Source organism: Rhipicephalus microplus, chromosome X, assembly GCF_043290135.1.
Source record: "Rhipicephalus microplus isolate Deutch F79 chromosome X, USDA_Rmic, whole genome shotgun sequence".
Classification (NCBI taxonomy): domain Eukaryota; kingdom Metazoa; phylum Arthropoda; class Arachnida; order Ixodida; family Ixodidae; genus Rhipicephalus; species Rhipicephalus microplus.
The window spans coordinates 502077440-502090825 of NC_134710.1; the positions used below are offsets into that span (position 1 = coordinate 502077440).

The following is a 13386-nucleotide window of genomic DNA, read 5'->3' on the forward strand; positions in this document are numbered from 1 at the left end:
ACCGCTTCTTCGACGTTGCATCATCAAGTCATATTCTGGCCACAAATTTTCAACGTGGAAACTACGTTTACATTGCGGCGGGATCTTGGGGTGTTGTGGCGGCGGTGGAGGATCTTCGGCAGTTAGTCGAGCAGCGACCACACCTCCATCGGCTGCTGCCCTTAGTTTTCCAAGTAAAGGCTAGGTGACCAGCCCCGGGTTGGGCCAGTGTATGGCCGGCGTTTGAGGCGACATGTAGCGGCCTGCTGACAGCTAAGGGCTGAACCGTGGAAGGTCGGCGGCTGCTTGGGTTGCCGAAGCAGGATCAATGCAGGCAGCCCAGGGTCCGTCATCGTTGCCGCAACCGTGGTCAGGGTCTTGGTTTGGCGGGTCAACTCAGGTAGAGGCCCGAACTCTGGCGGTAGACCTTGTTGCCTGCGGCTTGTTCGCTACTCGGGGTCGCCGTCGATGTCTTCCCGGCTGGCGCTGGCTTCAGTGCTTGACGGGGGTGTCCGGTACATAGAAGGAGCAGCACCCCCACCAGATGCCACGGGGTCGTGACGAGGACAAAGGGAGCAGACTGGGTTTTCAGGTTGGACAGTTTATTCGGCCGAACTTGTGGCCACAAAAACGAAAGCCAGATTACAGCAGCACACTGGCACTGATAGCAGTAAGCAGAGCATCGGCCGTCGATCAACTGACAAGCGGCGAAGCGTGTCGGCATTTGTACACCCGTCATCAAATATTCTAGCATTATCACTAGCAGCAACATAGGTTTCAGACTAATCTGTAATGTTTATGAACTAGGTGTAATCTTAACAAAATGATCTACAATAACCGTGAGCCTTCTAGAACAATGAGGAGCAGTTTGCACTGAGAATTCCACACAGGCGTTGTGGGCGAAAACCGAATGAAAGATAAGTGTAAAGAAGAAACCCGTGTGGCATATCGTTGAGCCAGCTAAAAATAAAAGCATAGTTTTTCTTGTGCATTGGATGCAGCCGAATTACACTGGATATTACAGAGCGCCGCATGCCACCAACACGCTCAATCAGCAAAGTGAAATGGTTGGAGTATATAAAACGTGCAGTACGACTATAGTCCATGCCTCTCAGCTAACTTCTCCTGCACTTTCCCGGCATCGTCTAAATGATTTTGTTGTTCGGCAAATTTTCAGAATTTCTATGCCTGGAAAAGCGTATGCGTGCATTCGTTTCGATATCCGTAGCAACATACGAGTGCAGTGAATTGCGCACTGTCAGAGTCTGATGCTACTTAATGGGAATTTAAATGCTTTTTTTCCCTTGAAGAAGCAACCCCATGGTACTTACAGCGCCAGTAATAATGACGGCATGATTCGTTTGGAAACAATCGCTATGTTAAACATTCGGTCCCATGCAGCCGCGACGGCACGCTACTCGCTAGTGGCTCACTACTGCGGCAAATCTATCAGGCAGGCTCGGCAAAAATTATCTCGAAGTGCCGTTCAGTCCATACGTCGATTCGAGTTCGCGCAGTTTTCTGTGGCACACGCAGGATTACGCGAAGCATTGTTGATGCATGGTCGATCAGTTAACACAGCCACCCTTCGCACTGCGACAAGAAATGAGGTAGCGAAAATTTAGCAGTTCCTATCGTTTGGGAAAGTACTTTGGTCTGATACACATTCATTCAACAATCAAGAATTCATCAGGTGAAAGCGGCACAGGAAGTACGTCTGCGTGTCGAATCTTTGCCTGCGCGAGTTCACAGGTTGATGTTCCTCCCACAACCACCTTGAGTTGCACGGCACCCCACCTAGAGCCTGGGGGCATTGCGAGTAGCACCGGCATATTATTCAGAGAAAAAAAATTTGCTGGCAGTGTTTCCCTACTGGCTGCCCATGACCACGTATTTATCTGCTGCCCATTTCTGGTAAGCCTGTTATGCCGGCGACACATGTTCCAGCAGAATAGAGGCTGCATCAGCCGGCACAATACATCAGAAACCAAGCGACTTATAAGCGCCCTACTGTATTTTTAGCTTTCAAGTCGCCATTTGGCTATTTTTACTCTCCGACATTTAGCAACACTGACCACCATTGTCAAGGACAGTCAAGTACCTGCGATTCCCATCTCTTGGCCAAAGCAAACGTCAATGGAGTCGACCCGGCCTCTAAGCATTTGCAGACGCGGCCACTGGCAGTGGCGTGAAAGACAGAGTACGTTTTGTTCGTAACGTCAACCTAGCCTAACCTCGTTACTTGCAACGTTCGGTCGACTGATATAATCTGCCGGAAGCCGGCAACATAGACACGAGCCGATTTCCCCAGCCCGCCTCCCCCCTCGCTCCCTCTGTGAAAGATCGCTTACAAAATGCCTCCTTCCCCCACCCGTTTCATAGACAGCGCATGCCGTGCGGAGGCAACTGCGGCAAGGTTCCTTTTGGCGTTGCATAAGTCTGTTGCCAGACTTTGGGGTGGTTGTTGCCAGACTGCCGCTAAATTTGGCTGAAAAGTTTTTTTTGTAGTTGTGGCTTCTCCGTAAGAGTTTGGTGCTATCCGCGGTGCATTTCTTGGTTGAACATTTTTCTCCTGTAGTTGTGGCTTCTCCGTACGAGTTTGGTGCTATCCGCGGTGCATTTTCTGGTTGAACATTTTTGTCCTGTAGTTGTGGCTTCTTCGTACGAGTTTGGTGCTATCCGCGGTGCATTTTTTGGTTGAACATTTTTCTCCTGTAGTTGTGGCTTCTCCGTAAGCGTTTGGTGCTATCCGCGGTGCATTTCGCGAGTGCATGAGCAACGCTGGCCGTTTTAATTAACGAAATGAACCGAGCCTAGCAGAAGTCGAGCGTGGTGCTGCCGTGAAATTAAGAGACCGTTTTAATTCTGTTTTAATTAACGGAGTGAACCGCGCATTACAGAATTCGTTTTATTTACGGAATGAACCGCGCCTAGTAGAAGTCGAGCGTGGTGCTGCCGTGAAATTAAGAGGCCGTTTTAATTCCGTTTTAATCAACGGAATGAACCGCGCATTACAGAATTCGTTTTATTTACGGAATGAACCGCGCCTAGCAGAAGTCGAGCGTGGCGCTGCTGCACAATTAAGAGGTCGTTTTAATTAACGGTATGAACCACGCATTACAGAACTCGTTTTTAATTAACGGAATGAACCGAGCCTAGCAGAAGTCTAGGCACGTTCTCTTGCTGTGTGCGCAGCTGTGCAATTAAGATGTCGCGTCTCAGTATTAGGGATTACGGGGAAAACTGAATAGAGTCGCAAGAGGTGATGCGCTGCCCCCCTCCCCCCTTACTTTTCTTTTTTCTTTCCTCTCTCAGCTCATCGTGTCGCGTCGAGCGCGCGCTACGACGGGGGACGCTACGCTTCCCCTAGCTGTGTCAGCACAAGACATATCGTTCGGACTCGTGTATACATGTGATGAATAAGCGTTCCAAGGCTGGTTAATCGGGGTACGTCAGATATGCTACAGCTATGTACGCCTGGAAGGCTGCTTTATTGAAGCAGATGGAGCGAATTAAGCGCGACTTGCGCGTACCTGTAAATGGGACCCGGCCGACGAGCCACCGTCGCTTACAGGGCCCCACCCACAATAAGCACAAACTACCAAAATTCCAATCAATAATTGTGTATTGTTTCTCAGCTCAAGAGCTTAGTATACAATAAGCATAAAATGACATAATAAACATAATAATGACAATAATAATAATAATACAACATAATGACAACATAAACATAAGAATAAAATGACAATATGTCTCACTACGCGCTAATCACAATTAAACTGGATACCGGCGAGCAATTACCTCCATTAATCAAAGAAAAGGGTCTTTCACGTTGATACGTGCGTTAATTGATCTCCACCAAAGCCAGGCGAGGTGAGACGGCATAAGTGAGGTAGTCGTCTTGTTGCTGTTGCGAACGAGACGGTGCTTGGCCTTTTGCCATTCACTTTCAATCCTTTGCGTGTTGGCGCCTGTCGTAGGATCAACGAAGTTGACACTGTGGTTCACGGTGTGCCAGCCCAAGTTTAGCGGTGTTTCGTTGGCATCCACAAGCCTGGGTATGCACTGGTACGCGGCCCACTCGTCGCTGTACACCGTCGTCCCGGGAAGAATGTGCTGCCGGTCGAAGCGATGGCGCAGGCGACAGTCCGATTTCACGAAGGAAGGCCACTTCCGCGGCAGGGTACCTTATGATGTCGGCGATTTCGACAATGCTGGGGTCTATCCGTGGCGTGGTCATGACGACACGCTTCCTGAACTGGTAACAGTGTAGCTTGCGTGGCTAACGTTACGGCATTTTATAAGGGTCATGAGGTGAAAGGGGGATAGAGCGCTCTATCGTTGACAGGGCGCCTACGTGATGCAGCATCAGCGGGGAAAGAGGAGGTGGGTCATGGCGCCGACGTGACGCGAGCATCTGCGGAGAAAGAGTGGATGGGTCACGGCCCTAACGCCATGCGAGCACCTGCGGAGAAAGACGGGATGGGCAAAGACGCCTGGAATAAAAAAAAATCGTAAAAAACCTTTTTCGACTTCTAACGTTGGTTGACATGGCGCTGACTCGACGCGACGCGAGTGTCTGCGGAGAAAAAGGGGGCAGGCAAACACGCCTGGAATAAAAAAACATAAAAAAACCTTTTTGTACCTCTAACGTTGGTTGACATGGCGCCGACCCGACGCGAGTGTCTGCGGAGAAAGAGGGGGTGGGTCACGGCGCCGACGCAACGCGAGCACATGTGTGAAAATACGGATAGGCGAAGACCCCTCGAATCGTACAACAACTAGGTCACATACTCCACTTCGGTGCCCCTCCTTCTCCACAGCAACGGTGACTTGAGCGGGAGTGCGAACGATGTTACGTGATGCTACGTGATGTGACCCATGTATCACGTGAACAGTACACCACCCAGAGCACGTACTCCACCTCGGTGCATTGGGCGTCGACACATGGCCAAACTTGCTCACGTAAACCTCTTAAATTTCCTTATTTGGTGCTCCCTATCTCGGTCGCAATCCCTAAGCTTTACGATCGTGATTCTTATAAAATGCCGTAACGTTAGTTGTGCTAAGTACATTGTCACTATTTCAGGAGCCGTCGCGTTATTGGACTGTCGAAGACGCCATCGCTTCGAGCGGCAGTTCGACCTGCAGACAGTCGGGAACAGCACAGAAGCGGCCGCCGACATCCGAGTGATGGGGAATTCGCAAGGACCTCAGCTAAATTATGGTGACCCAGGATGCAGTAAGTCGTCACGTACAATCACCCCGGCAAAAAAACGAGCAGACCCACACTTCAGGTACAATGGTTGCAGAAAACAGCTAGCTGTCCCAGCTCCGCGGGACACTCACAATGCTGGGTAGACAGGGGCAAAGCTCCCTTTTTTTTTTTTTTTCTTTGCCTCTCGAGACGTACTTGGTCCTTGCGCATCTCAACGTGAAAGACCTTTTCCTTCGATTAATGGAGGTGATCGCTCGCCGATATCCCGTTTAGGGATCCCTGCTATATCGTGAGTGATGAGCGTGTAGTGAGACATATTATGCCATTTTATTCTTATGTACCCACCCTATTGTTTTATACTGTGCTCTTGAGCTGAGAAACAATTTGTGCTTATTGTGGGTGGGGCCCTGTAAGCAACGGCGGCTTGTCGGCCGGGTCTTATTTACAAGTACGCGCAAGTCGCGCTTAATTCGCTCCATCTGCTTCGATAAAGCAGCCTTCCAGGCGTACATAGCTGTAGCATATCCGACATACCCCGGTTAGCCAGCCTTGGAACGCTGATTCATCACATGTATATAAGAGTCCAAACGATATGTCTTGTGCTGACACATCTATGGGAAGCGTAGCGTCCCCCGTCGTAGCGCGCGGTCGATGCGACACGATCAGCTGAGAGAAAAAAAAAAATAAAAGTAAGGGGGGGAGGGGGGCAGCGCATCACCTCCTGCGACTCTAATCAGTTTTCCCCATCATTCCTAATACTGAGACCCGATATCTTAATCGCACAGCTGTGCACACAGCAAGAGAATGCGCCTCGACTTCTGTAATGGGAGGTTCATTCCGTTAGATAAAACGGCCTCTTAATTGCGCAGCAGCGCCGCGCTTGACTTCTGCTAAGCTCGGTTCATTCCGTTAATTAAAACGGAATTAAAACGGCCCCTTACTTGCACCGCAGCACCACGCTCGACTTCTGCTAGGGTCGGTTCATTCCGTTAATTAAAACGGAATTAAAACAGCCTCTTAATTGCACGGCAGCACCACGCTCGACTTTTGCTAGGCTCGGTTCATTCCGTTAACTGAAACGGATTTAAGACGGCCTCTGAATTGCACGGCAGCACCACGATCGACTTCTGCTAGGCTCGGTTCATTCCATTAATTGAAACGGAATTAAAACAGCCTCTTAATTGCAAGGCAGCACCGCGCTCGACTTCTGCTAGGCTCGGTTCCTTCTGTTAATTAAAACGGCCTCTTAATTGCACGGCAGCACCACGCTCGACTTCTGCTAGGCTCGGTTCCTTCTGTTAATTAAAACGGCCTCTTAATTGCACGACAGCACCGCGCTCGACCTCTGCTAGGCTCGGTTCATTCCGTTAATTGAAACGGAATCAAAACGGCCTCTTATTTGCACGGCAGCACCACGATCGACTTCTGCTAGGCTCGGTTCATTCCGTTAACTGAAACGGAATTAAAACGGCCTCTTAATTGCACGACAGCACCGCGCTCGACTTCTGCTAGGCTCGGTTCCTTCTGTTAATTAAAACGGCCTCTTAATTGCACGGCAGCACCACGCTCGACTTCTGCTAGGCTCGGTTCCTTCTGTTAATTAAAATGGCCTCTTAATTGCACGACAGCACCGCGCTCGACTTCTGCTAGGCTCGGTTCATTCCGTTAATTAAATGGCCAGCGTCGCTCATGCACTCGCTAAATGCACCGCGGATAGCACGAAACTCTTACGGAGAAGCCACAACTACAGCAGAAAAATTTTCAACCAAGAAATGCACCGCGGATAGCACCAAATTCTTACGGAGAAGCCACAACTACAGCAGAAAAATTTTCAGCCAAGAAATGCACCGCGGATAGCACCAAACTCTTACGGAGAAGCCACAACTACAGAAGAAAAATTATCAGTCAAGAAATGCACCGCGGATAGCACCAAACTCTTACGGAGAAGCCACTACTACAGAAAATAACCTATCTGCCAAATTTAGCGGCAAATTGGCAACAACCACCCTTCCAGTCTGGCAACCACTTATGCAACGCCAAAAGGAACCTAGGCGGCAACTGCCAGATGGGACGGGTCAAGCTGCTCCACAAACAATTTGTCTTGCGGCTTTAGAACCAGGGCTCTCGTGCTCACGAACGGCCACGCGTACCACGTGTTTTAGGTCCATGGTTTACAGATATGTATTTTAAATTTAACTCAACACAGGGACGGCTTTTATTACATCAGTGAGGACGCTTTTACAAGTATTTGTGCTGACAAGCACTTCGCGTCGTACGAGCAGCAAACGTAGATGAGGGCAAGGCTTGTACTACGTACTAGGCGCGCACCTCACGGCTGAAATAATTAGCAGCATGTAACATAACTGACAAGTGCCGACAAAGGTCTAAATGCCATCTCACACGACGATTGCCCACAAAGACCTGTATGCCACGAGTGTAGTTCAAGTACGACCTGTATGCCTTTGCACAAAATACGATCGATCCTAGAAAAGACGACGCGCGGAGATGTGTATCATTGCCGTGAAATGTGTTACCTGAAAGTAAGCACAAAATACGATCGATCCTAGAAAATACAACGCGCGGAGATGTGTATCATTGCCATGAAATGTGTTACCTGAAAGTAAGATAGCAGATCCGAAGGTCGCGCGATGGCCGTGGGTAAATAACTGAAGCGAACACGACCCAAACACACCGGAGCAAATTACAGGAGGCAACAGCCACAACACAGCTTCAGTCACACCGCGTGCTCCACCACCTCCGGGAAGTCGCGAGCCGTAGTAGCACAGAACCACAGAACACCTTTACACACGAGACCTTCAAACCATAGCCTCCTTTATAACTTTGTGCCTGAGTGGTCGGTCCCTCAGTGCCGTCCCCCCGATTCTCTCGTTTTGCGCCTCGGCGCTCCGCCAGAGGCGCTCAAATCCCATAATAATCTCGCTCGAATCCCATAATACAAAATGGAGGAAGCGAACCAGGAAGTTGACTGGTAAATACTTAGAAAACAGCAGGTGGTCAAACCAAAAAGAACTATCGGTTAAGAAGAAAGTGAAGGAAACGGAGACTGACATGTGGAGAATGGGCATGATAAAGAAGTCCGCACTAGAGATCTATCGAACGTTTAAGCAGGAAATTGCCAAGGAAAGGATCTATGATAATACTCGGGGTAGTTCTCTACTGTTTGAGGCCAGAACGGGAGTACTGCGAACCAAGACATATCGGGCCAAATACGAAGGGGTAGACACAGTATGCAGTGCGTGTGGAGAGGAAGAAGAAACTGCCGAACACTTGATAATGTTCAGTAAAGGGCTTCACCCTATAGTTCAGGATGATGGCGCAGAGTTTTTCAAAGCACTTGGGTTTAGGGACCGAGAGGGCAAAATAAACTTTAAGCGGGTAGACTTAACTAGAAGGAGGTTATTTGATTGGTGGCTAAAGTCAAGGCACGAGTGAAAATTAAACTCTTCACTGCAAAATACGAATCCTCAAACTCTTTTTTTCTCCTTTTTTTTCTTTTTTTTAAGGAAAAAAATATAGTTTTTGGTTCATTAGGTATTACGGCTTGGTGGCGCTAGCCACCGCCCAATCTAAAGGGTACAGCCATATCCATCCATCCATCCATCCATCCAATCTTTTCGTCATATTCCAGACAAGGAGGATATAAAAACCTGATTCCAGACCATCGAAATTTCAGGTCCGTTCACCACGTGAACCAGTTCACGAGGTGCTGCACCTTACCATTCGTTTCAGCGGTGCAGCAATGACGACCGCTGAACCCTGCCATTCGTTTCGGAAGGTGCAGAAGAGGTGCAGCACCGGTTCACGATTTTCCTGCACCTCCTTCGCTGACGGTGCCGGCTTGGTGCAGGCCCGCGTGCAGCTGAGCAGACGACGCAGCACTTAGACGTAGGTGGCGTAGGCGCTGTACCCGCCTCTACTAACGCGGTGTGTTTTGCCAAGATGTTTGCGCCTCATGAACTGTCCACATGTGCGGTTCGCCATCGTTCAGTGTTCACTGAACAGTGTAAATTAAGCGAACAGAAATAAGGCCTGCACCTTGTTGGCACATCGTCATTCGTTTCGGGGGTCGCGCTGTGCCTGCACCACTGAACTCGCGCTGCACAATTTCTGAACTTCGCGTGCACAGCCGTGAACCGGTTCCGACTGGTGCAGGTGAATCGAACGGACCTTTCGGCAGCACAGGGCAGACCAACATGGCTACTGTTTCTGGACATAAAGGGTGCCTATGACAACGTGGACAGGGGATTGCTGTGGCATATACTGGAAGAGGAGGGGATTGGGTCGGAATTTGTAGGGCTGCTATGGGAAATATATGAGGATAACAAGGCACACATTACATGGGAAGGGCGTACATACACAGAGCCCGTGTACATTCGAAGAGGTTTAAAACAGGGGTGCCCTCTTTCGCCATTGCTGTTCACACTGTACATTAGAGGAATGGAAAGACGACTAGAAGAGAGTGGATTGGGCTTTGATTTGTCACACCGAAGCAATGGAGTGTAGTGGAGCAACGGATTCCGGGATCGATGTACGCAGACGATATAGTGCTGCTGGCGGATAATGCGGAAGAACTTCAAAAACTGGCTGACATTTGTGGTGATGAGGCAACGTACCTAGGCCTACATTTTAACCCACAGAAATCTGGAGTCATGGTGTTCAACGAGGAAGCTCATGTAGCACCAATAAGGATACAACAGGAAGCCATACCATTAGTAAATAAGTACAAATACTTGGGGATCTGGCTTAATGAAGGAAAAGGCTACCTGAATGCTCATGAAGAACACCTCAAACTGAAAGGGAGACGAAATGCAGCAGCAATGAAACATAGAGCACTTTGGGGACACAATAAGTACGAGGTAGTACGAGGCATCTGGAAAGGGGTAATGGTGCCGGCGCTCACGTTCTCTAATGCCGTATTATGCTTAAAGTCAGATATCCTGTCGGGGCTGGAGGTTAACCAAAAGGCAGTCGGCCGGTTAGCTCTGGGAGCTCACAGTAAGACTACAAACGAGGCTGTACAAGCCGATATGGGTTGGGCTTCATTTGAGGCGAGGGAAGCACAAAGTAAAATACGGTTTGAGGAGCGACTTAGACATTTAGATGAGAAGAACTGGGCAGCCAGAGTGCACAGATACCTGTACTTGAAAAGTGTGGACACCCAGTGGCGGAAGAGGACGCGAAAGCTGGCGACTAAATATAACTTGACCGCGGCAAATAAGCAAAGGGGGACAGTTGAAAAGCCAGTGAGGGAAACAGAGACGCTCATGTGGAAAGAGAGGATGGAAAAGAAGGGATCGCTGGGAATCTACAAGGCAAGCAAACAAGAGATCCGGAAAGAGAACTTTTATGACAACAATAAAGGTAGTGCGTTGCTCTTTGAGGCGCGGGCTGGCTGCTTGAGAACTCTAACTTACAGGAGCAAATATTCGTCACAGGATGAGACATGTGTTGGATGTGGCATAAATAAAGAAACAATCGACCACATAGTCATGGAATGCCAAAAGATTCAGCCGGATAGAAATGGGGGGAAGGTCACACTTCCTGAGGCGCTGGGCTTCGCGGTTGATGGAAGCATTAACTGGTCAGCAGTAGGTATTACTAAGCAGCGGCTGGAGTATTGGTGGAGGAAAAGCAGAGAAGTCGATAAAATAACATCCCAGCCAAGAGTAGCGGCTGGGCAAAATTAAAAAGACATCCGAGTTGAGGGACAGAATTTAAACTCGAACTATTAAGGTAGGCTAGATGGCGCATGCCGTCACCCCGATTCAAAGGGGAGGCCTTTAATCATCATCATCATTATCAGATTATCCCATAATAGGGACCCAAGGTTTAACATAGCGATTGTTCCCAAACGAACGCTAGTAACGAGGAAAACAACCAGGGAGACTCTTCGGCAGGTGTTATGGACAGATACGATTCCAAAGTGTCACCAATGTCTAAGATAGGTAGAGTCCGGGGCATAAATAGACGTAGCCACGAGCGCCGAGCCCATTCAGACATAGGGTATATTACCATGCAGGGTGGTAGGAACAGGCTGAAGTGGGAAGAGATAGAATAACAGCTAAGGGAAGAAAGGCCGATGGTATACGGTTTTGTAGACTGATGAGTGCGGCGAGTTGGGCAGGTTGGTAACGATGCATGACTAAGAAATCTTAGCGCCACAGAACGGAAACAAAAGAAAGAAACGTAGACAACACGAGCGCTAACTTCAAACCAAGTTTATTAGGAAACACACATGAATATATACGAACTCAAATCACAGAAATCTCACGCCTACTTTTTTACACATATATTGATATACAACGTCATACAAAAACAAAAAATGTAATATCAGGAAATAAACAGGTAAACGCGCATGTGTAAATGGAACCAAGAAAACTTAGAAAAACTTAACAGCCCCCCGAAAAACCCTACAAACGAAAAATGTAACACCAACTGCGCATGCTTACCTCGGTGAAACTATGAAAACGTGCTCATTAGGAATGAAGTGTCATTAGGAATGAGGTGTTTTCAGCCAAAAGTAAACTGAAGGATATTTGCCCGAGACTGCAGCACCGTGAAAATAAAAAAAGTGGTAAAAAAGGCAAGTGCACAATGAGACATGGCATTCGTTTCGTGTCTTGTGTAAAAGGGGTGGTATACGAGACGCCCTTTTCGTGCGGACACGTTTACGTGGGCCAATCTGGGCGGTGTCTCAATATCCGTCTACGCGAGCACCACAGCTCTTTGATAGGCACACCGACATCCCACTTGGCATTACATTGCCGTCAGTGTGGCTGTACTCCAATGTTCGATCAAACAGCTGTGCTATTCCGTCACAGAGAGCAGTTAACCCGAGAATTAGTTGAGGCCTGCTTCATCCGAAAACGTGGCGAGAAGTGCGTGAGTCATCCGTCTGTACTCCTTCACGATAAAGAATTTTCATTCCTAATGAGCACGTTTTCATAGTTTCACCGAGGTAAGCATGCGCAGTTGGTGTTACATTTTTCGTTTGTAGGGTTTTTCGGGGGGCTGTTAAGTTTTTCTAAGTTTTCTTGGTTCCATTTACACATGCGCGTTTACCTGTTTATTTCCTGATATTACATTTTTTGTTTTTGTATGACGTTGTATATCAATATATGTGTAAAAAAGTAGGCGTGAGATTTCTGTGATTTGAGTTCGTATATATTCATGTGTGTTTCCTAATAAACTTGGTTTGAAGTTAGCGCTCGTGTTGTCTACGTTTCTTTCTTTTGTTTCCGTTCTGTGGCGCTAAGATTTCTTAGTCATGCATCGTTACCAACCTGCCCAACTCGCCGCACTCATCAGTCTTATTTCTAGTACGAAGGGCTCTGTTATTTGTTCTAACGTTTTGCTCTCTAATCCCAGCCTTCTCACGTCACTGATCGCAGTGTATATATGTCGAGCCCGGACGGCGTCTTGGTATGCTAAGACGTCTACGTGTCCCCCCGATCTTCAGGTGCTCGTTGGCGTGTTGCGTCCGTCGGTTGGACACTCCAGAAGGATGTGCCGGTTGCTGTGCTCGGAATGGTGGCATCAAGTTCGTTTCCTCAAGGATTGCTTGCGGTTGACGTGTCAACAGGATTTAAGCCCGCCCCAAGTGAACTACAAATATAATCTGTGGCTGAAGCTTTGCAACCAAGTTACTGAGTGGCTATGGAACCAGGTCAGACCCACGCTTCCTGCAAGAACAAGAACTAAGGCAACTTCGGAGGCCAAGGTGCTTAACTTGAGTGAATGTGATGTGCCAGTCAAGCACTTGGATGTGTTGAGTAAAGGTCCCAAGTTTTGTGTGGAACCGGCCCTTCGCCCGGCAGAGCTGGTTTCGGTTTCGAGGTCTGTGGCTCGAAGAGTGCCCGAGGACAGCAGGACTACTTGTGTGGCGGAGTGCACCGATGTTCTGCTTAAGCATAGACCAAGGCGAGTGCATGATATTGTCTTGTCTTCGGTTGTCGATTTCTTGCATTCCTCTGGCCTCACTTGTGTAGTGTCCGACAAGGAAGGGTTCTTCGTGGTTCTGACTCGTGGTTTGTTTTCCGAGAAAGGAAGCGTGGCTATTGCTAAGAATTTTCGCGAAGTGTCGCACAACCCTTCCAAGATAAAAAAGCAAGCAGTGGAACTGCTCAAAAGCCTAAGTTTAGATAAACTGGTCAATAAGGTAAAGAAAG

The 13386-nt window shown here is 48.4% G+C and overlaps 1 protein-coding gene across 1 annotated transcript in view; it reads right to left on the minus strand.

The window, feature by feature from the left end:
- Window positions 1-8053, minus strand: part of Ntmt (N-terminal methyltransferase) — an 82446-nt gene extending 74393 nt beyond the window's left edge. Inside the window, exon 1 of the mRNA XM_037412962.2 lies at window positions 7812-8053. The gene's annotated coding sequence lies outside the window, so the exon portion shown is untranslated. The remainder of the gene's footprint in view (window positions 1-7811) is intronic.
- Window positions 8054-13386: the final 5333 nt, after the last annotated feature.